This window comes from Callorhinus ursinus, unplaced genomic scaffold (assembly GCF_003265705.2).
Source record: "Callorhinus ursinus isolate GAN/ISIS: 27379988/994484 unplaced genomic scaffold, GSC_fseal_2.0 scaffold16, whole genome shotgun sequence".
Taxonomy (NCBI): domain Eukaryota; kingdom Metazoa; phylum Chordata; class Mammalia; order Carnivora; family Otariidae; genus Callorhinus; species Callorhinus ursinus.
The window spans coordinates 40,244,552-40,267,713 of record NW_027397078.1 but is presented as its reverse complement, the minus strand read 5'-3'; the positions used below and the strand labels follow the sequence as shown (position 1 = coordinate 40,267,713).

General features: G+C 45.6%; 1 protein-coding gene across 5 annotated transcripts in view; it reads right to left on the bottom strand.

The window, feature by feature from the left end:
* Window positions 1-21,250, bottom strand: part of NLGN4X (neuroligin 4 X-linked) — a 280,611-nt gene extending 259,361 nt beyond the window's left edge. For 2 of the 5 annotated variants that reach the window (XM_073902149.1, XM_025857745.2), the window contains exon 1: window positions 20,824-21,250. The gene's annotated coding sequence lies outside the window, so the exon portion shown is untranslated. Of the gene's footprint in view, window positions 1-17,869; window positions 18,100-19,877; window positions 20,051-20,270; window positions 20,402-20,823 lie in introns of those variants that run through there. The other 3 variants (XM_073902150.1, XM_073902151.1, XM_073902152.1) reach the window with 3 other exon arrangements.
* Between the last annotated feature and the right edge of the window lie 1,912 nt (window positions 21,251-23,162).

Genomic DNA, 23,162 nt, shown 5'->3' with positions numbered 1-23,162 from the left:
CAAGGGCAGTAAATCTTGTTTGTAAGGGAGATGTATTCCTATCACACATCTGAGCACAGCCAGTCATGTCTTAAATATTATCCAGCACCCGTCAGTTTGCAAAGTCCTCTGACGCATTCTTCTTGTAATCAACTGCAATGATCTTCTACTTACCGTAATTTGGGATCTCTAGTGTACGTTGTAGAAGTTTGGATTTATTAAGGGCCCAGACACACGCATCCGTACCCACACCAACAACAGGGCCACAGTTTCCTTCATCTAGCAAGAGCATTCTTTTGAAAAGTGGGTAAGTCGTTCCTTTTATTTTGTTTCACAAGTGAAATACGTAACGTGTGTCATTGTTCTCAGACACACAGCCGTTTCTGCCAAGGGCCTATAGGTCACTGTTATACTGAAGGAGGAGGTAATGTTATGAATAGAGAGTGGAATGCTGGTTACCAGGGGCCGCGCAGGATGGGGAGGTGGGGAGATGCTGCTCAGAGGGTCCCAACTTCCACTGGGAAGGTGAATAATTATGGAAATCTAATACACGATATTGTGATGATAGTGAACACTAATGGATTAGACGCTTGGAAACTGCTGAGACGAAATCTTAACTATCTGTCCACCAAAAAGGAATGGTAACTATGCGACCGGATGGAGGTGTTCACGAAAGCTATGGTGGTAATCATATTACATATAAATATATCCAATCAACGGGTACACCTTAGGCTTATACAGTGTTATACTCCAATATATCTCAATGAAGCTGTGGGGGAAAAGGGATAAAATAAACCAAGTGTGCTAAGAAACCATCTTTGTTAGTCCTTGGATTGTCCCAAAGCTATCTTGACATGGGGCATGCTTACATTAGCATGAGAACAATGGCCATGTATATGGTGGGCTTGTAAACTGTTACCTTCACTGCGGAAGACAATATGGAGTTCCCTTGAACATGAAAAACAAAGCTAGCATATAATCCAGCCATTGCACTTTTGGGACCATATGCAAAAAAAAAAAAAAAAAAAACGAAAACACTAGTTTGAAAGGTATCTGCATCCCTGCATTCATAGCAACGTTATTTACGAGAGCCAAGACATGGAAACAACTTAAGTGTCTATCGATATGGGTGAATGAATAAAGAAGATATTGTATATTTACACAACAGAATATACTATTCAGCCATAAAAAAAAACACAACAACAAGAAGGAAATACTCCTAACAACAAAACAAAATAACCCAAACTCATAGAAAGAGAGATCAGACTTGTGGTTATAAGAGGCAGGGCGGGGGGGAGAGGGAGAATTGCGGGAAATTGGTCAAAGAACACAAACTCTCAGGGATACGCTAAGTCAGTCCTGGGGACGTAATGGGCAGCACAACAATCACGTCAACCTCATCGTTAAGCTGCATGACACGTAGAAAAGTTAGGAAAATAGAGCCTAAGAGTTCCCATCACAAGGAGAACATTGTTTTCTTCTTCTTTTTTTAACTGTATCTATGTGACAAGATGGATGTTAACTCAACCTTGGGCGGTAAGTGTGATACTGTGATAATCATTCCACAATGGACGCAAATCCTACTACCACGCCATACAGCTTAGATGTATACGGTGATGGATGGCAATTATTTCTCAATAAAATGAGAAAAATAAGTAAAACGGCGCATACTTCCATCAAGATTCAGAAAATCACCTGCAGAAATACACATTAGTGTAGGAACAATGGCCAACGACGATTGTAATACATTAGGTTGCTCTTCTGTGGTCTTTGTCTTTGCCAACAGAATCCACCACATGGGCTTCTACCAAAGTGACATAATTTGGTTCACTGAGTCAGCAAAGGGGAAGAAATTGGAAGAGTGTGTGTGTGTACTGAATGACGGAACAAGTCTATCTCCATTCTTCTTTCTCATTGCTTCTCATGAGCATGGTGCATCTGTTGGGAACCAGAACACAGGAGATGCAGGGAACACACACACACACACACACACACACACACACACACACACACACACACCTGGCCGTATTCATGCAGCTTTCCTCCTGGGGGTGGCAGCACTGCCTCAGGCCACGCGGGCTTACCCCCACTAAGGAGTCGCTGCAACCTGAGACTGAAGACTATGGACAACACTCATGTTCCTCTAAAAATAACCCGAGTGCTACATTTTGCTGATATTATAACCTACTTTCCTGTGGGTTATGTAGAAATAGCCCTTTCTTCAATGAGACTCTGCAGTGAAGAGTAAAGAATGGAGGGGGCGTGCAGATGGATGAAAAGAAGTTCAAAACACAGATCGACCTATTGTTATGCGTAGCCCTGTGTGAGGGAGCAAAATATTAAAAAATCATTTTTTACTTTTTTGGCTTGCAAGTTGATGATTATAGTTGTAGGTGTGATAAAGCACTTAGAGCAATATACTGACATATGTTTAGATGAATTCCATGGTGCCGTCATGAGAACAGGGGAAGTAGGTGAGGTTAAATAGCAAAGACTAGACTATGCAATCCTCCTTTCTCAAGCTGAGTGATGGGTACATGGGATTCATGATTCCATTTTTTTGCAAGTACTTGAAATTCTCCATACTAAAATATCCAGTCAGATTTCAAGTACATAGAAAAGGTCATTTTTCTAAGGATACAAATCAAAGTTTACAAATCAAAACACTAGATGGAAGGAAATACACACAACAAAATACATCATGCCTCTATGATGAAGCATTTACATGGAAGGATCTGAAAATAAGTTACAGGAGCCAAAACTGAATAAATATCCTAAAGGTAAAAAAATAATAATGATGACGATGATTAAGTTATAACCTTCTGCGAGAATGAATCATGAGAAATAATGCTTCAGAAGATCTGTAATTACCCTTAAGCGGCTTTTGCTACATATTGTGGGAAGTGTAAAGCTCAAGATGGCATAGATATGGATAGATACAATGTAAAGAAATATGGGGCGCCTGGGTGGTTCAGTCACTTACGCATCTGACTTCAGCTCGGGTCATGCTCCCAGGGTCCTGGGATCGAGCCCCGCATCGGGCTCCCTGCTCCGCGGGAAGCCTGCTTCTCCCTCTGCCCCTCCCCCTGCTTGTGCTCTCTCTCTCTCTCTCTCTCTCTGTCTCTCAGCAATAAATAAATAAAATCTTTTTTAAAAAAAAAAGCTCCTTGAAAAGGCTACAGTGTGCTTACGCCTTATTTATAAAATGGACCCAGTTCCCAGAATTCCAACAAGAATGCTTCTTAAGATATACTTACGTGACCATCACCCGTGTGCATGTTAAAGTTTTATATCAAAACGCACACCACGGGTTGAGAGAATGAGGTTACTTTTTTAAAGTAGCGATTGTGGCCAACAGAAGCACGGGGCCAGGCGGCCAACATGACAAAACGGAACCTCCTCCGTGGGTCCACCCTGGAAGCCTCGGGTCAGCAGTGTGTTCCTGCAACTTCGTACGTGTTTGTCGTAAGATGCGAGCGTGGGTTGTGGGAAGGAACAGCGCCCACACCACCCTCGGGCTTTGCTTCCTGCCTCAGAAGCTTGCAAGCGAAGGCAAGGAAGCTCTGTCAAAGATACTGTGCATCTGGCCGGTCCACTGAGGTTTTCTGCAGGAAGGTAGTAGTTCTGTAAGCTGAACACCCCGGGGGCCAGCAGGGGGTGGGCAGAGCTGACCGACACAAGCGGGGCTCTGAGTGAAACGCCCAAGGGCACAGCAGGTGACTCACAGCTTCCAAGAACACCACCCTCCTTCTACATCCAAACCCTGGATGGGATTTCTCCACAAGATGCTCTTAAACATAGAGTCTTCGCATTTGGGACTTACCAAAATGCAAAGACTTCTTGGGGTCCAAATCACGGCAGCAGAACAATAGAAGGGGCAAAAGGAGTAACAGTAAGTATTGGAGGATACTGCCAAGCAGTACTGGAAGGATGCATTAAACATCCACGTGTCCATACCGATGTAAATGAATGATGCAATAGAGAAATAATTAGGACGATGCAGCAAATCTTCCTCAGAGAAGAATTCTAAGTCCCTGAGATCGGTACTGCACCATCCAAGGCATGCAGCTGAATTCTCCATGCTCCCCACCTTGCATGTACTTTAAGTGACTTGCTTCCAAAGCACAGAGGATGGAAAGGTGAGGGGTCAGGAGACTTCAGAGTAGAGAAACCCGGCAATGCAACACTACCTTAGCCGGGCAACATCATCAGGGAAAGTCATGTGCACAGTACACGCCCTTGATAGAGTAATAAAGACCATTCACCTTTGTGCAACCTCCCCCCCTACCCAAAACACATAATACTCTCTAACATCAGACAGACTGGAGCTGGGGGGGGGGGGGCATTCTACCCTCACACCACACAACGATGAAAGTCATGAAAAACAAGGTCATCCAAAGCGCCCCAGAGTACAGGAGAAATAAGGGAAACAGACAGTGTATGCAATGTGGTTCCCCGGAGGGGATCCTGGAACAGAAAGGGAGCATTAGGTAAAAACGGGTGAAATCACAGTAAAGTCTGGGATTTGGTTCACGGTAATGTGCTGGTGCGGGCTCCTTGTTTGGGACTCACGTCCCAACGGCAACGCAGTCTGCTAACCGGGTGCAGGTACACAGGCACCGTCTATCCTCTTTACATCATGTTTTGTAAATCTAGAACGACTTTAAAGCTTACTTCCAAAAATGAAAACAGTACTGCAAAAATGTCCTAAAGGAAAAAAAAAACAAGGGTTAAATTCTGTACCATCAATCAACGTTTAAGAATCAAAGGATCCGCATTGCAACCCAGGGAGGGAGGGGGTCTCCCAACTTCTTATCGCTGAAATTTTCCATGCACTGGAATAATCAGCTCCCGGTTTTAATCCCGGGGAATCAAAGCCCCGAGGTATGAAAGCAATAACAACAAAGTTCAAGTTTCAAAATGCCTCTCACTGAAATCAGAAAGGACCCGTTTCAAGTGCTTTTGCATTAAGGCATCGTGGGAAAAATCGTTGCGTACGCGGAACACAAGATAGCGCCCTCCCCGCAGCTCCAGGCTCGGGATCTTAGGTCACAGTGCAAAGCATAAAGGGCAGGTGACTATGCAGACGAGCTGCGTGTCAAACAATAATTAATTCTCAGGGACACAAAACGCTTCTCCATAAAAGCTGGGACACCCTAATCTTCCAGGTTCCTCAGGTGTGCATGACAACAGACCATTATCCAAAAATGTGAGGGTCAGAGTGCGCTTTGTTGATGCACAAGATAGAGCATGATGCTCACAGTAAGTCAGCCATTCTTATGCTGACTCTGATACGGATGAATCGTTGTAAACATACAGATTTCCCTGCATTGAAGAGTCTGTCTTTTGTTTGTTCATCTGTTTTGGGGTTTTGTGTGTGTGTGTGTGTGTGTGTGTGTGTGTGTGTGTGTGTGATTTCACATATTAGTGAAATCCTACGGTATTTGTTTCTCTGTTTGCCTTAGTTCAGTTAGCATAATTCCCTACCAAAAAAAAAAAAAAAAACTCTCCAATCCAGAGCACTGATGGTCTCCAGAGGGAGCACAGTGGGTGATGGTGGGGATGTGGGAGAAACAGGTGAAGGGGGTTCAGAGGGACAGCCTCTGGGTAACTCACGGAGATGAAAAGTATAGCACAGGGAATAGAGTTAATCATATTGTAATACACTTCTGGTGGGGAGCATGGAGGAATCTATAGCATTTCGAATCAATATTGCACACCTGAAACTCACAGAACATTGTATGTTAATCATACTCCAATTAAGCAAAAAACAGGTTTCGCCGAGTCACCCCCAGATTGGGGTAATCAATAGATACCATGCCAAGAGAGGACACGCACAGACCAGCCCCTGTGGACCGAACGCCCTGTTCTGCCTTCCCTCCCCCCGCCCGCCCCCAGCTGAAGACCTCCCCTGGAACCTGTCAGCAAAATCATTTACCTTGTTAAATTTCTGCAAAGAAAAGTAGGTTTTGAAACTGACCTCGTGTGCTTTGTTCTGTGAATGCATAGGATGATTTGGCAAACAGAGATGTATCAGACCCTGAAATTTCAGGCAATTCACCTTCGTTTGGTGAACAGTGTTTTAAAAGTACTGAGCGGGGGCATCTGAATGGCTCAGTCAGTGAGGCGTCTGCCTTCAGCTCAGGTCATGATCTTGGGGTCCTGGGACCGAGCCCCACGTCCAGCTCCCTGCTCAGCGGAGAACCTGCTTCTCCCTCTCCCTCTCCCCTACGCTCATGCTCTCTCTCAAATAAATAGGATCTTTAAGTAAAATAAATAAAAGTACTGACCAGCTGGGATAAATCATGGAAGCTCCACGTGACTCTCTTTCCACGTAAATGAGGGAATCCAAACGTTTGTTTGGGTTCTTACAAGCCCTAACAACCTGTGATTCTAAGTTATTGCCTAATATTATCATGAATAATCCAACAAACTCTATGTTGTATGTGATAAAGGCAATTTAATCATCACCGAGGCAGATTTTTGTATTCCCCCAACTGTAAGTGGATGAAGACGTATACTTTCCTAGAATCACTGTACCCTGCACTCCATACCCTCCCCCCACCCCGAAAAAAATAATACATAAAATTGAAATAGCCACAAAGCTTACATAGTATCTACTAGTTTGTCCTGGGAAGCAGGCTGGGAAGGTTGTCAGCAGAGGAGGAGGAGAGGAGGAAGGAAGGGAAGCTCCGGGGAGGATCAGCCCCAGAAGGAGCCACCTGCCTCACCCACCACAGATGGCTGGCAACACCATTAGGGGCACATGCAGTTTACCGGGTCCTTCCTCCAGGGAGAAGTTGCCAACCCGCAAGTTTGAAGAGAAACCCGAGGAAGCAAAGACCGTGGGTGGCATGACCACCGATAGCTGTTTCAACACCTGGAGACCCAGGGATGCCCGGCAACGTGTCACAAAACGCCCCCGGGCTCCACGCCTTGCTCCAGGAATGCCCTGAGGCCCCGCAGATGCTGCGGATTTGCAGGCTGAGCCCTGGTTTCTCTGAATGAAACAGCGTATTTGGGGGCGGTGGCGGGGTGTATAGTTTATGGTTTAAATATAGCATTGCAACCCGCTTCCCCTCTTCGCTGTCTCATCCTTAAGTTTAAAAGAGAGAAAAGGTAAACGGAGACCTTGGAAAGGTTTAGCAATAGAACTGTAAGAACCCAAGTTTGTCGCTGTAACTAATACGTTCGCATTTTTACCGATTCTGCTATTACAGAATGCAGGGTACGTTTTGTCTTTTACAAACCTTCAGGGGATGCCTGGGCGGGGGGCTCGGTCAGTCGGTGAAGCATCTGCCTTGGGTTCAGGTCATGATCTCAGGGTCCTGGGATCTGGCTCCCTGCTCTGTGGGAGTCTGTTTCTTCCCTCTCCCTCTGCCCCTCCCCCAGCTCATGCTCTCTCTTGCCCTCTCTCAAATAAATAAATAAAACATTAAAAAAAAAAACTCTTCAGAAACTGCCCACTTCGGCAGCACATACAGTAAAAATCTTCAAAAAGATAGGTTTCCCAATAAAAAGTAAATTATATATACATATGTGAATATACGTGAATACTTATGTAATTTATATACTTAAATTATATAGATATCAATGATATATACTGATGTGTATTTACATACTTACATATGTATGCTGATATTTTGTATAAAAGATATATAAATAAATATATAAAATATCAGTATACATGTAGGTTTTTTATGTATAAGATATGCATGCATGTTATATTTTATATATATATAAAACCAACAAAATATGGTATATATTTTTATATGTATCATAAAACACCTTAGCACAAAGTTTAAGTGAGGAAATGTGGGAACTGTTTCATCCTCATAACATGCTACTGTTTGATTTCTGCTATGAACCTATATTGTCAGGAGTCTTTTGTTGAGATGGTATTTTTCCCACATTACAAATAACTACCATGACTAGCTTCCAGTTTTATTGGGTTGTGTGGGGTTTTTTTTTTGTTTTTTTTTTTTTAAGATTATATTTATTTATTTATTAGAGCAACAGAGTGACCGGGAGGGAGAGGGAGAAAGAATCTCAAGCAGACTCGACGCTGAGTGCAGAGCCCGCTGTGGGGCTCGATCTCACCACGCTGGGATCACGACCTGAGCCGAAAACCAAAAGTCAGGCGCTAAACTGAGCCACCCGGGTGCCCCTAGTTTTGTGGTTTTGCAATAACTTTGTTGCCCGTTTCTGCATGCTCTACAATTCGCCACCTAGCACTCATTTCACATTGCTTTGTTTTATGCTATAACAACTTCAGTTTTCTCCCGCTTTCTGCTCTGCCATTCTAGAATCCCTGCTTTATACAGGGGTTCCCCCCCCCCTCTGTGGGAGAAAGGATTCAGGACCTCCCCGTGCATGCCTGAAACGGCAGAGAGTACCAAACCCCACATATAGCAAACACCGCGTACCTATGATAAAGTTTAATTTCTAAGTTAGATGCAGTGAGTCCCAATAACTCATAATCCAATAGAACAAGTATAATCACATATTCTAATAGAAGTGATGTGAATGTGGTCTGTCTCTCAAAATACGTTCTTGTCCCCTCCTCACCCTCTGTCGCGTGATGAGGGGAAATGATCCGATGCCCGCCGGGGAAGGTGAAGGGCAGGACGCGGGTGCTGTGACCCGTCCAAGGGGGAGGCTACTGAGCTTCTGATGCGCGGTCAGGAGGAGACGTACCTGCTTCCTCAACGCAGGGGACCGCGTTAAAACACCAGGGCTAACTGAAACCCAGGGAAGAGGGGGCAGCACTACATATGTGATCTTTCTCTGCACATTTAAGTAGTTTCTTAAAAAGATTATTTATTTATTTATTTATTTGAGAGAGAGAGCACAAGCAGCGGGGGAGAGGGAGGAGAAGCAGCACGCTCCCCGCCGAGCAGCGAGCCCGACACGGGACTCGATCCCAGGACCCTGAGATCATGAGCCGAACCAAAGGCAGATGCTTCACCGACTGAGCCACCCGGGCACCCTCCTGCACATTTAACTATTACTTAATTTTCGTGTAACTTAGACTTTCTCCCTGGGTCTGCTTTACCATTTTCCTCGGAGAGAACTATTTTCTCCTGTGTCACCTGCCGGGGTACACATTTCAGCTACTTACCCTAACCCTGTGCGAACAGACAAAGTCGAATCCAAAGTAAGCTGATGGCCTTAGGGGGGTATTTTTTTGTAATTGTTTTTTTTTTTTTCTTCCCCAAATGTCTACTTTCCAAGGATTCTAATTCTCTAATGGCATGAATTCCAAATAATTCTCTGTAATGCGATCCTCACTATTGCAGTTCTTCGCACAAAATGAGCTCGGCACGTGCACGATTTACAATATATGTATGCAGGGGGGCGCCTGGGTGGCTCAGATGGTTAAGCGTCTGCCTTCGGCTCAGGTCATGATCCCAGGGTCCTGGGATCGAGCCCCACATCGGGCTCCTGGCTCAGCGGGAAGTCTGCTTCTCCCCCTCCCTCTGACCCTCCCTGTGCATATGCTCACTCTCTCTGACAAATAAATAAATAAAATCTTTAAATATATATATATATAATATATATCATATATTATATATATATATATATATGCAGGTCGCTGCTCCTGCAGAGCACACATCCAGCCTGCTGGCTTACGTCTGGGGCACAGGTGTCACCCCAGTGTCCCCTACGCCAGGCAGCCTTCTTGTTGCCAAGGCTTCAGGTCACCTCCCCACCCCGTATGGAACATCTTCACCTATCTGTCCAACTCTAGGACTTGTCCTGTTAACGTAGCTAAAATATAACAGTATTACCATCTTCATCTGAAAACTATAAAATGAACCTGACTGCTAATATTTAAGCTCATGGCCCTGGTGATTTTGCCTTTATTTGAAAAAGATTTATCAACATTGAATTAAGCCATTATTTTGTAACAGTGAACATAGGACATGAGAGATTAAACACACACACACACACACACACACACACACACACACACACACACTAGAAGGGAGATTCTGATATAAAACTTCCTTGTTCTTAATCATAAGACTTTGGTTCATGTTTTACTGTTTCTACCCACCCCACACAATGTTTTTTTTAAATTTCTATGATAGAGGCGCAAAATGGCACTGTTAAATGGATTGTCATACGGATAACAAACAACATAGTCTTTTTAGCCTCCAACAGATATTAAATAAATAAATGTAATGGGCGGGGGGGAGAATAGCAGGATTATTTGTGCAGATTTACCCTGACAATTGAAACACTCTCAAGGAAACTTCGATTCTCTTAGTTCTTCTTTCTGCTCTGTCAATAAAATATAATACAAGGATTCTCAACATAGTGCTGTGATGATCGTTATGTAATTTGGGTTAACACTCATTACAAAGAATCTCAAATTATCTGTCACGTCCCTGAGTCCATTAGCACGAGGCTCCCCACGTCCTTAATGTGCCTGTCTTCAGGGTAAAATTCAAGAGAGGGGTATGACAGGTGAGGTTCTCCCAAATTAGCTGAGCTGGGATCCTCCTCAAGAGAGAGTCTCGGATTCAGAACTCTTTCCATCAACTGCTATCGCTCTTGCATGATTTTTGAAAGAACTGCCACAAGGGAAAACCTTTCTCTGGGAAAATGTCATCTTGCCCATCTGAGTGACGAGTGACCTTTCTCTGGGACAATGTTGTCTTGCCCATCCAGGCTGGTGCGTGAAGCTAAAAGACCTCACGTGGTGGAAAAAAGAGATTCCAGCTAGGGTGGTGCAGTACGAGCTGATTATCTGTGATTTTTCAATTTCTGAGACTCAGGGACAGGAGGAGTCAAGGCGCTGCTCACCCCTTCGGGATACTGACAGAGTGAACAATTGCCTGTTGATTTTTATAATGACCATAAGGAAACGGCGGGGGTCGACGAGAACATGTCCACCACCGAAGGCTCATACAACCAGCACAGCAAAAATGTCTCCGGAGCCTGCCGTTCTTGGTGGAGTCAAAGTCCTCTGCTTTATGCATGTGTTTACTCATAGATTTGCCGAAATGAAAATCAGCGTTTTACAAATACAGGGTTTGACAGCTTTTAAAAAGAGACCCAGCCACACACATATGGCAAGAGAAGGATTCTTTTAGATTGTCATGGAAACTCTTTGCCGTTACGATTTGCTACCGTTTCCTGACGATTTGATCCCTGCCTCTTATCTAGCTAAGTTTATGATTCCTTCAGCCCTTTAAGGACCAAAGAGATCGCATTACTCCCCAAAACAGAAGAGAGCTAGGAAGCAGGGGGGGGCAGGGACAGAAGGGGAGAACCCGTAATACACACCACAAACGGGAGGCAGTGATACATCCATGACCCAAAGAGCTTAACCACGTTCTTTTTTTTTTTTTTAAGATTTTATTTATTTGTTTGACAGAGAAAGAGAGACAGCGAGAGAGGAGACACAAGCAGGGGGGTGGGAGAGGGAGAAGCAGACTCCCCACTGAGCAGGGAGCCCGACGTAGGGCTCGATCCCAGGACCCTGAGATCATGACCTGAGCCAAAGGCAGATGCTTAATGAACGAGCCACCCAGGCGCCCCTTAACCACATTCTTATGAGCATTCACACCCAGGGGTTTTTGAGAGTTTTGGCATATTCCCAATTCATCTCCTTACTACCAGCACTAAACTTACGCCCCAGCCTATAACTGGCATATAGTACATGTTCAATCAAATAGCTCAAGGGAAGAAGGCAAGAGCAAACACAAGAAACAAACCTCTAGTGCAGGAAGAAGCTAGTTTTCCAGAAAAACACAGAAATACCTTAGTCACGCAATTTCTTTCCTGCCAGGGCTCACTAAGGAGCTCCATTCCTGAGTCTACCATATTGGTTTTTCATGTTGAGCAAGGCCACCAAGAGACCAAGTCAACAGAACCTATCACACGGTGGGCAGAGAGATGCACAGACCAGGTGCCGGGGCCACCACCACCCACATGCTCATGGCCGTCTTTCCCGCCCACATACCAATAGATAGTCACAGTCTTTTTTGTATGGTATGCTTTTTTTTTTTTGGAATATCGTTGACACACAATTAGTTTCAGGTGTTCATAGTCTTTTTGAAGAGGAGCAGAAGTTGTCTACCCATCCAAGCAGGAAAGATGCATGGCTAGCCACATGGACCCCCTGACAGAAGAGGTTCCAAAAGGTTCACAAAAGCACACAAGATATGAATTAATTACATTTCCATTAGTACTGCAATATGCTTGCCCCCACATGCGTGCAGTAATAGATCTTCCAAGCTGTAGCTTCTGTGGACCATTAAATATCGATACTGTGGACCAGCCTGGAAACCTACTCACAACATACGAGACTTTCTTCTGGAAAATGCAAGACTGTCTATCTACCTAGATCTACAAATGTACTATATATTTACAGTAATTTTTGATATAGTAATTTATTATGTAGGCTATATATTTACATAAAATTATAAAACACATAATTGTGTATATATATATGTCTATGTCTACATGAATTCATTCATCAAGATATCTAAAGCTAAAAAAAGATATATAAAAGCTTTCCAATGAATTGTGAAATATACCAAGTTTAGATGATGAAGGCTTTCTTCATCAATTACATAAATTGAATGTAAATACAATTATATAAATGGATAGCATATAAGTACAATTATGACTGTATATAAATGTAATCCTATATACTAGTAATTGTATACATTTTTAAATGAAACTTGGCTAGTTAAATGATGTAAGGTTTCTAGATACGATTTGCCAATAAAATTATTTTATGCGAGAAACAGCTCATAGTTGGGGCTCCTGGGCGGCTCAGTCGGTTGAGCGTCTGCCTTCGGTTCAGGTCATGATCCCGGGGTCCTGGGATCTGCCTCTCTCTCACCATCTGCCTCTCCCCTAGGTCACGCTCTCTCTCAAATAAATAAATAAAATCTTTAAAAAAAGAAAAAGGAAACAGCTCGTAGTTATGTTGTGGCTTTAAGCGTCTAGAGGCCACTCATGCCTACACGCTAACATACTGATGTGCTGGGGACCTAAGTGTGTTTGCAGTCTTGTAACGTGGAATCCTATTTCCAAAGACCTCGTGTGCAGTGGTGGAGTGACAAGCCAGGAGAGCCCAGCATCCTGCTCGCATTCACCTTCCCCGGTGACCGTCAGCTGGGATTTCTCAGTGCCTCGCCGGTAGGCGCCACATGAAGGAACGGTCCGTGCGGAATGGGAATGCAGAGGAGTTCTGCAGGAAGGGAGGGCCCCAAGACAATAAAGAGACTATTGTGAGTGTCTCAACTGTTGTGGCTTCAAGCTTCTGGGTGTTTATGAAAGGAATCACTGGGTTTCTCTTCTGGGCTAACGCAATGCCACAACGTTTCGATGGCCACAGCCTCTCCACAGAGCCCCTGTGGCACCAAACAAATAAAGGGCAAGGCAGATTAAAGGGTGATGGGCTTAGCCTTTTCAAACGAGGGCCCAGTTTGGTCCGTGGAGAAATGGTGCATTTCTCCATCCCACTATGCAAGAAGCTACAAGATCGATGTCCGTGAAGGGGTTTGCATCTTATTGCAATGATCATATAGATGATTTCACCATTAACATGGGTGATCGATAACTTGTTAGGAAATATGGCTCCAATTAGGAGACAAAACTTCAAGGACACGTGGAGAACGTGGATAGTTGCCCCTAAATACATACTCTCCATTTATTTAGGTCCCATTATGAATGAACGTCTTCATCCTCAAATGAGGAATACTCACAAGTGCTTTGTAGGTCACTCACATGACGAATATTTCAATATGACGTATGATTGGTACATGATGGAGAGGAGGCACAAAAAATGGGGAAAATGGGACACAATCACATCTTTCCTTCTAGTATATTTTGTGTGGGTGTAATGTGTTGCACTGGCTGAAAAAAACATTTTATGCAAGAAAAAGCTCTTGGCAGGGCACCTGGGTGGCTCAGTCGGTTAAGCATCTGCCTTCAGCTCAGGTCATTCAGGATCTCAGGGTCTTGGGATCAAGTCCCGCATCGGGCTCTCTGCTCAGTGAGGAGTCCGCTTCTCCCTCTACCCCTGCCTCTGCGTGCTCAATCTCTCAAATAAATAAATACATCTTAAAAAAAAAATAGCTCTTGCTTATGCTTGTGCATCTGGGCATCTGTGTGTATATAAACACACATGTTTCAATTATTACCATATTCCTTTAGACCACAAGGGCATATCTGACTGGTACAGACAATGCATTTGTTTAAAAAAAAAAAAGTGTTTATTTTTCTGTTTCGCCCCTAGTGCATTCATAGCTATCCTTAAGTAGGAAGCATTTGCAAACAATGAAGGCACATGATCTCAGGGGGTTCTGGTCTCCACACTCCACCCCATTGTTCCTGAGAGCAACACCCATTCAATGCCACAGGCCATCCAAGTAATGCAACATGCGTCCGTGCCCCAGTTCTGAACCAAGCCTTGCTGATGTTGAAATACGAAACAAGGAAAACGACACCGAGAGCAAATCCCATCAGAGCCATGGGAACAGAGCAAGACACCTTTGCCACACTTTGCAAAAATGAGCATCAACCTTCAATGCTGTTTCCCATCAGTGCTACTCAGGGTCATTAACCCTGGTTCTTTTTTTTAAAGGATCCAAAACCTGACCAAGAAATGCAACTTCAAACTAACCAAGTCGTTTCTTTTTATTGTCCAAAGAGAGCAGGCAAGGTTCCACACTTTAAGAAGCGCACTTTGCAAAATATGTATCCTTTGCTCCTCCTGGGCAAAAAAAAAAAAAAAAGCACAAGCAACCAGAAACACAAAAGGCAATGGAGCCTAGAGGAGGAGTGGACTGATTGATGCCTGCAGGTATGTAACATAGTCAAATTCCAAAACTCATAGAGTGAAATGCTGGTTGCCAGGGGTTGGGTAAAGCGAGAAATGGGCATTAGGAATCAATGGGCATTAACCTTTCAGCTAAGCCAAGTGAGTAAATTCTAGAGATGAGCAACACAACCTTGTACCAAGCATCAGCAATACTGTGTTGTTCGCTGAAAAGTTTGCTAAGAGGGAAGATCTCAGCTTCCATGCTCTTACCCCAACAAAATAAAATTTAAAAATGCACCTGGAATGATAACTTCAAGATACAGGGTCTCATCATCCCATGAGGAATTAGCCTCTTGAAACCAGAATGCTCAGCAACATTAACATGCAGAACCAAGAAGGTCCCATTGTAATCCCAAAATAGAACTCAGTTACTGTAGGGAATCCCTATTTATAGAACATACATTTTAAATAAAGCCACCCAAACAAAACTCTGGATAATTCCCACACATTTCCAAACAGCTGTGAAAGCACATGCCATTTCATTAACACTATCCTGAATAAAGATCTGTCTCCTGGAGATTTATTCCAATGAGGTTTTAGGCTTTATGCTTCCTCATTTCCTCCCTAAATTATACAACGATCACTCTTTTCCCCTCTGGAATCAGTTCAATACAACCCATCTTAGTCCATAGTTTATGTTCATTGGGGTTTGGTTTGTCTTCCTTCAGGTACCACCTCTGGGAGGAAGGAGCGGGGCCTGGGGCGAGATAAGAGGATCGTTCGGGAAACTGGCCAAATTTGTGCAGGCAGGTGGAGCTCAGGTATGCATACACCCGCAACAGGTGAACTCAGCGCTCAGTGTCTGGAGTTTGAAGAGAGCCCTAAGAGGACTGGCTATGCCCCGCTACCAACCTTCCGTTGCTGTGAGTTTATGAGCCTTTTATTTATCTTTGTTTAGTTATAACCGCTGCAGAGAGAAAAGCTTCGCATGCACGTTTGCAGAAAGGCCATCAATAGCAAAATGGCAAACGTCTCGGCTGCACCAGTTGATTTCTAGCCCCTGCTCATTTCTGCTCCTCTATTCTCCCCAAGAGAAGGAGGGTTTCCCATCCTGCCATTCACGAAGCAAAGAACAGTGGAGGCTTTGAAAGGCCCCATGTAGGTTGTTTAGAGAAAAATGACAAAACTGGAAAATATTCATTGAGCGAATGGCCCATGAATGAGAGCACAAGAGATGACCTAATTGCCTACGACCACGTGGCCTTCACCTCGGAGATTCTCACTTTCTCTCCCTGACCGGGCAAACGCGGTCTATTGGATTGGAAACTGGTAGCTGAGAAGTTTAAGAAATCAGCTGTTACAACATAGAAAGCACAGTCTTGTCTTGACATCATTATTATCATTTAACCTAATTAAGTAGAACATGAAGTCTCTTCTCAAAGGATACGGTATCCAGAAAAAAAAAAAAATTGCACCACTGGTTTAAACTAACCCCTGAACATATTTTTCTCATTTGGGAATATAACATATATTGTTAAGGTGGAAAACATTATAGAAAGGACACAGACTGGTTTATATACAAAAAAGAAAAGTGTTCCTTACACTTGAAATCAGCATACTGAAATCAGCTCTCCCCATGTTTTAACCAGAGAAGCCTATTTGCAGAGTGAGGATTTAGGGACTTAAAATATGTTTATCTTGAAACTTCATTGGAATAAAATAAATTCCATCAACAAGTTGCATTACTGACCATAATTAACCACATACTCAATGTTTAAAATATGGAGCTCCAATTAAAATGAGAGAATCCTAAACAGAGGCCGGATCCCATGCACACTTGAATGTTTACTTTTGTGAAAACCATCTCCAGGCTTTTTTTTTTTTTTTTTTTTTTTTTGTGGTCTGGGCATAAGAGCGCCTATATTCTAAAGAGTTCTGAAAAAGACCCTTGCACATTCTGAAAGCAATGTAACAGGCTTAGTAAGCACGCTATCTTTGTGCAGAGACCAGAAGCTTTCCACAAATTACTACAAAGAAAACCAAATGAAAAGGCCAAGTTCAGAAATAAAGAAAAACCCCCATATACTTATCATTAGTCTACACATTCCATGACAAAAAAATAATAAAATAAAATAATGAACTTTTGAAAATCCTCAAGTTCATTCACTTGCAAATTTAGCAACAGCTCTGTACCTGCACCTCCTGTGGCAATCAGTTATGTATCAATTATCTTTTTCTATTCTTAGATTTGAGTAAAAATTAGCTGGATCGCTGGCCAAACCTACATTTAGCATTATTTGTTTAAGAAAAAAAAAAATACAAAGGAAAGCAACAATTCCTTTACCCAAGGAAAATATGTCAAAACACCTTAAAGATGGCATCAAAGAAGAGCTATTATTATGAAAATACAATTATCATTCAATTCCTGCTCCAAATCATTCTGGTTTCCCAAAGAACACAACCCTCTCATTTGAATAAAGTGATTTAAAACTGATGAAGTAATTTTCCACTTGCTACAACTGGTCCTGATCATTTTCTTACACGTCAAGGATGATACTCTTGAAAACTGCCAAATCTACAAATATATCCCATACATATAAGCCATATATATATATACAGTATATATATACATACTGGATTTCCTTGGATAACACAATTCTGGAAGTCTAATCTGAAAAAAAAAATATAGAGTTGAAGAACCCTCCGTGAAATTCTTATGTTCTCGATATGGGGACAAATACAAATATAAAATCCAGATTTTTTTTTTCTGGAAATAAGGGATGGATGCAACAATGTGCCATTAACCGTCTGTCTGAGATTTTCACAACTGCTGTTAACCCCTTCCTACAGACAACTGAAGGCATGGAACACTTCTCCACTCTGCCCCCCTCTCCCGCTCCCCACCGCCCCCACAAAAGTGCAGATTTCTGTGCAGTCTGCTCATTTCTCTGCGCTCTGCCACCCTCTAGGAAACCGGTTAAGCATCTCCCTTCCAACCGTGGAGCTCGGTTAGCGGCTGCTGTTGGTTTGTTCTGATGGAAAGTCAGATCTTTTTTCTTTCCTGGTCATTTAATTTAATTTCTGGCCGAAGGATATACCTACCAATGGTCTTCACCTGGCCCTTGGGTATTGCCTGCGGAACGCCCACACAGACTGGAAATTCTGCATCACGATAACTAGGTCTCCCCAAACTTTTTCTTTTCCTTTCTTTCTTTTTCTTTTCTTTTTCCTTTTTTTTTTTTTTTTGCTTCTCTGCGTCCCTCAAATCCTGCTAAGTGCTGACTCCGGGCAGGGACCTCGCTCGCCCCACCTCTCACTAGAAGACAGTTAATGCAACGCGCCCTGGATGTGGGAGCCGATCCAGCGATAGATCCCTTCCAAAAACCATAGGATATGAGCACATAAAACCGTCCCCCCCCCCACAACTGACCAAATAGGGGGGGAAAAAAATCCAATCAAAAGAAGAATCCATACTACCACCTTGTGGACTCTGCTTGCAAGAACAGCACCTGCTAGGTTTAAGAAGCCCCCACCCAGCAGCCCTCACCCCCAAATTTCTTAAGTTGGGTCCAAAAGACAGATTGGGATCCGCGGTGCTCGCGCGCCCCAGTCTCGCCGGCGCGCTCGGGTTAACGCAGTCCGCGCGCACCCGGCGCCCGGCCCGAGCTGCGGCCGGGACACACCGCGGGGGCCGGCACCCCAGCCACCCCCGGGCCCCCTAACGCTGCCTGCTGCATCCCCTCCCCCCCGACCCCTTTAATAAATAGAAAGAGACCCGCACCTGCCGGTCGGTTCAGAAGAAGGAGTCAGAGCAAAGACAACCCGCAACCAAAAAAAAAAAATAAATAATAATAATAATAAAGGGAGCAAGCCTTTGCTGGGTCAGGGGCGGGAGGGATGCGGAGGACGTCCTCCCCGCGCCCCTCGCCCTCCGAGCGGGACGCGCGCTCCCAGGTGGTCCCGCGGGCCCGGGGGTGCGGGGGTCCGAGCGCCGCCGCCCCCCGCCCCGGGGAAGAAAGGGCGCTGTGTCTGGCGGCGAGCAGGCGCCGGAATGGTGCGCCCGGGCCCAGGGCTGCGCGCCGCACGGGGCCCCGAACCGGGCGCGCAGACCCCGGGGCCGGCCCGGGAGACCCGCGCCGAGGATTCCGAGCCCGCGCGCCCGCCAAGGGCCGAGGGAGCCGGGGCAGGGTCGGGGGGCGCGGGCGGGGAGACGGGGGGGGCGTCCAGCAGGCAGCCAGGCGAGCGCGCCCGGGGAGGCGGCGGGCGTCCGGGAGGGCGGGCGGGGGAGGAGACAGCCGAGGGGTCGGCCCCTGCGCGCACCACCGCCAGCCCCCGATCCCCCCCGCAGGGTCTGCGGCCGAGCGACACTTCCCCCCACCACCCACCCCCGCCCTCCCGCACGTCCGCAGGTCGGGCCACGCGGGAGCCGGCGCAGGCTAAGGGGCGCCGCCGCGGCCTGGGGGAGGGGGCGGAACTCAAGTTCACCGGCTGGCTTCGGGGTCTCACAGCCCCTCGCCCATTCCCCATTGCGTCCCCACCCCCGCCTTGGGCAGCCGGGAGCCGGATTTTTTACGATCAGCTCTGCCCACTGGAGTGGGAGGGGGGACAGGCCGAGCCGCGCGGGATTGGGGGTGGGGGTGGGGGTGGGAGAAATCGGCCGCGAATGCCGGGGGGGGGGGGGGGGGGCAGGAGGGAATTTGCAGCGCGGGACGGCGGAGAGCTTTGGGATGGGGGTTTGTACTAGGTTGCCCGAGGCCATGGGGGGGGCCCACATATCGGAATCGACTCCCCAGACTCCCCACCTCCAGCACAGGCCAGGGTACCGGCCGGCCGTGCGCCCCGCGAGCTCTGCTCCCGGGAACCGTGTTCTCTGTGGGCAGCGACTTGGGGTCTGCATCCCCCTGAGACCCGGGCTGGGGCGCCCGGCGCCGGTCCCCGCAGCTACCAACTTTTGTGGTCCTGCAGACGAGCAAGCCGCGCGGGGATGGTGCTCGCCAGGCAGCTGCGTGCCCCCCGAAAAGGTCCAGGCCAGACCCAAAGGCTCCCGAAGCAGCAAAACACCACCCTCCCCCCGCTTAACTCCGCTTGCTTCCCCCCTACCCACACGCACGGGAAAAGGGGGGCATGGAGCCCGCTCCCCAGCTTTGCAGAAACAGCTCGAAGCTACCGTCATTTGGTCTCCACCCGGGGTCTCCGGCGCGCCCAGGTCGCTCCCCAGCAAAGCCCAGCCAGGTCCTAATCAATCACGTGCGTTATTTCGTGCATCACATCACCCGTCATCTTCTACGAGGCCAGCAGACGATGGAGGAAAAAAAAAAATCGCTTAATGCAACCCCAGCCAAGCCTGTTTTCCTTTTTTCTCTCTGGTTAACCCCCCCCCCAAAAAAAAAGCACCCCAGGAGGTGGTAGCTGAGTTTCCTTAAAGAACAAGGGGGGGGAGGGAAAAACAAAACAAAACAAAAACAAACAAACAAAAAAACAAAAAAAGCCCGTGGTTGCTCACAGTCTTCCAGAAGTAGTCTTGTCTGTGTATCTCCAGTCCCGGTTTGCAGAGAACTGGCGCTGAGCTCCTGCTCTCCCCCTACTGCAGATAAATTTTTTTCCTCCTCTCCCCGCCACACTCTTCTGTTTATTTGTATGTAAGACAGCGCTACTTTGTAAACACATCACACACGGCCCCAGAGCCCTTCAAATAGCTGATTGCAGCAAAATGCTTCCAAACCAAGGGGGTCCCAAATTTTTCTTTCTTTTTTTTTTTTTTAAGTGAAAAGGAAAAAAAAATCAAATGTTTCTGTGGAGCTGTGCATGAAGCTGACAGAGGACGCGCCACACATATATGTCCACCCTCCCACCCACACCTAAGAAATGGAGCGGCAGATGGGAGAAAAGTCTTGTTCGGATTTCCAAAATAAAATGAAAGAAAAAATGCTGGATGAAGTGAAGCTCAAGCGCCTTTGGTGAGGCTTTTGCTGGGGAGAGCACACACAAGTCCGAATGTTTAAAAGGCTTTAAAAATGCATCAGTAACCCAGAGACACGTCTTAAAACGGCACCTACCTTAGTCGTGGAAAAGCTGCATTAGCTGGGACTGCTCTTTTTAACACGTCCAGATTTTTCTAGGGAAACCCTGGCTGAGGGTAGGATTCGGGAAGGCTGTGTTCCATCCAGGAGCTGGTGCTTTCTCGAATTCCCCACCAGAGCTGCTCCTCCAAAGGAATGTGGGGACCACCGCCGCGGCCGTTTGGAGGAAATTCGTTGTTTCGGCCCTAAAGAGTCAGAGGAAAAAGCAACCGAGTCGTAGCAGGAAAGGGCAGAGCGAGGTCTGAATAAGAGCTCTGTGCTGAGAGACAGAGACGGGTCTGCAAGGAAAAGGGGAGATTGAAGACAGAGCTCCTGATGTCTCCCCGATCCCCCTCTGCTATTGGACCAAACTGAATGAAATTTACAAAGCCAGCAACCAATAGATCTCCGCACTCGGTCCCAACAGAAACCATCCACAGCTACAAGGGACTGCGAAGCGCCGCTAATCCCGGGGCAAACCAGCTGTGGCAGAGATCCCCGGGGCCGGGGTGGCGAAACAGGTGAGCGCGTCACACTGGGCCACCATGCCACCACGGGGCGCGCAACGAAGCTGGCTCCCTGGCTGCTCGGCTCTCCTCCACCCCGAACACGCTACAGTATTTGCAAACATCTTTAACTCTTGGAGGGTTTGCACTGCCAGGGCACCAGCAGAGAGGAGCTATTCCCTGTGGTCAGGCTCACAAATGCGTTACTGTTCGGGGTGGTGGTGTGGCTATATTGGGAAGCAAGAGTATCTTTTTTTTTTTTTTTTTTTTTTTTTCCCCCGGGCACCAAATTGCAACGGAAGGTCTGTAAAGGACAGAGCCTCCCTGATGCCCAGGTGATGGGTCGATAGCTTTTGTTGGTTTCTTTTCTGATACAGTCATGTTTTTGATGGATACAACCCTGGAGATGTTGCTAGGATTTGGCCAGTGATTTTTAAATAGCTCATCTTTGCTTCCAGGGTCCAGGAGTTTATCTTTTCCTGGCCAACTCCAACTTTAGTGATATGAGCTGCTATTTATCATTGGCTTAGAAGGAGCTGGCTCTGCATGGGCAATGTCTGAAGTCCCTAAGTGATAAGTCAGGGGACGCCGTGTAGTGTGGTGGCTAAAACTACCTTGCTTGGGCTCAAGCTGCGTATGATCTCAGGCATGGGTTTAAATGTTCTGTCTCTGTCTCTGCATCCGTAAAATGGAGAAGATAGAAGTAAGGACTTCCTCGCATCATCGTGATATGAGCTGGGTTAACACAAGGACTCTACGTGCAAGAAGCTCTAAATTAATGCTTGTTTTTCTTAAAATTATTTCACAGGCCCAAGAATTTATTTATTAAAGGAAAGAGATACTGTCCCCTACCCAAAGGACATCCTCACTATTGCTTCTGCACTTAGACGACAAACAGAGGCATCCAACCAGCACTCAGTATTTGCTATGTTGGGATAATTAGGGATTCCTCACACGTTTTGAGAGAGGAACTCACGGTGGGGGGGGGGGTGGCCAATAAAGGGGAAGGTGATGCATACTGAGTCAGGGGACCCACGTTGATGTTTGACGTCTACCCTTGCTAGCTTTGACATATTGGAAAGTCTGTCATATTCTGTGAATCCGAGAGATTACACCTGTTAAACAGTAATTAAAAATCGGTCTTTGTGGGTTTCTGGGGATGATTAAGTGAGATACTATGTATGAAAACACCTTTTATCAAAAAGATGTATACAAACACATAGGCCTGCATATATAGAAGAAACTTATATGTTTTATACAAATATATTTTTCTTCCATTATTGAATAGCTATCTAAGACCCAGTAACATAATAGTATTGCTAATAAATACGGCCTCTCCCCCAAATCAGTGACCTATATGGATATCAGTACAAAAATATAGATGTAGACATATGTGTTTCCCAAAGCAAAGCTTAGAAAAGAGCCTCCACTTAACACAATAGTTTATAGGAGGCTAGAAAGTCATTGGCTTTGCCAAGAATGTATTAATTAATTGACTGATTTATGAATTCAAGTATTTGTTGGGCACAGGCATGATCCTAAGCACTGAAAATGCATTTGTGAGTAAGTCACACCCATTTGTTTTTGAAGAAGCATATGGTCTGGTGGGCAAGGTAACCAAGAGGTCAGAAAAGGAAATGATTACAAGGTGTGGAAAAACTCCTCTGATGCATGAATTCATAGGGATCCGTAGAGGTGGAAATGCTGAAGGAAGGGTCTTTCTTTGAAAGAGAAGTAGGTAGTCATGGTTCAGATGCAGAAGTTGAGAAAAAAAAAAAAAAAGCTACGGAAAGACCGTGGATAATGCATATCATCGACTACCTGCAGGTG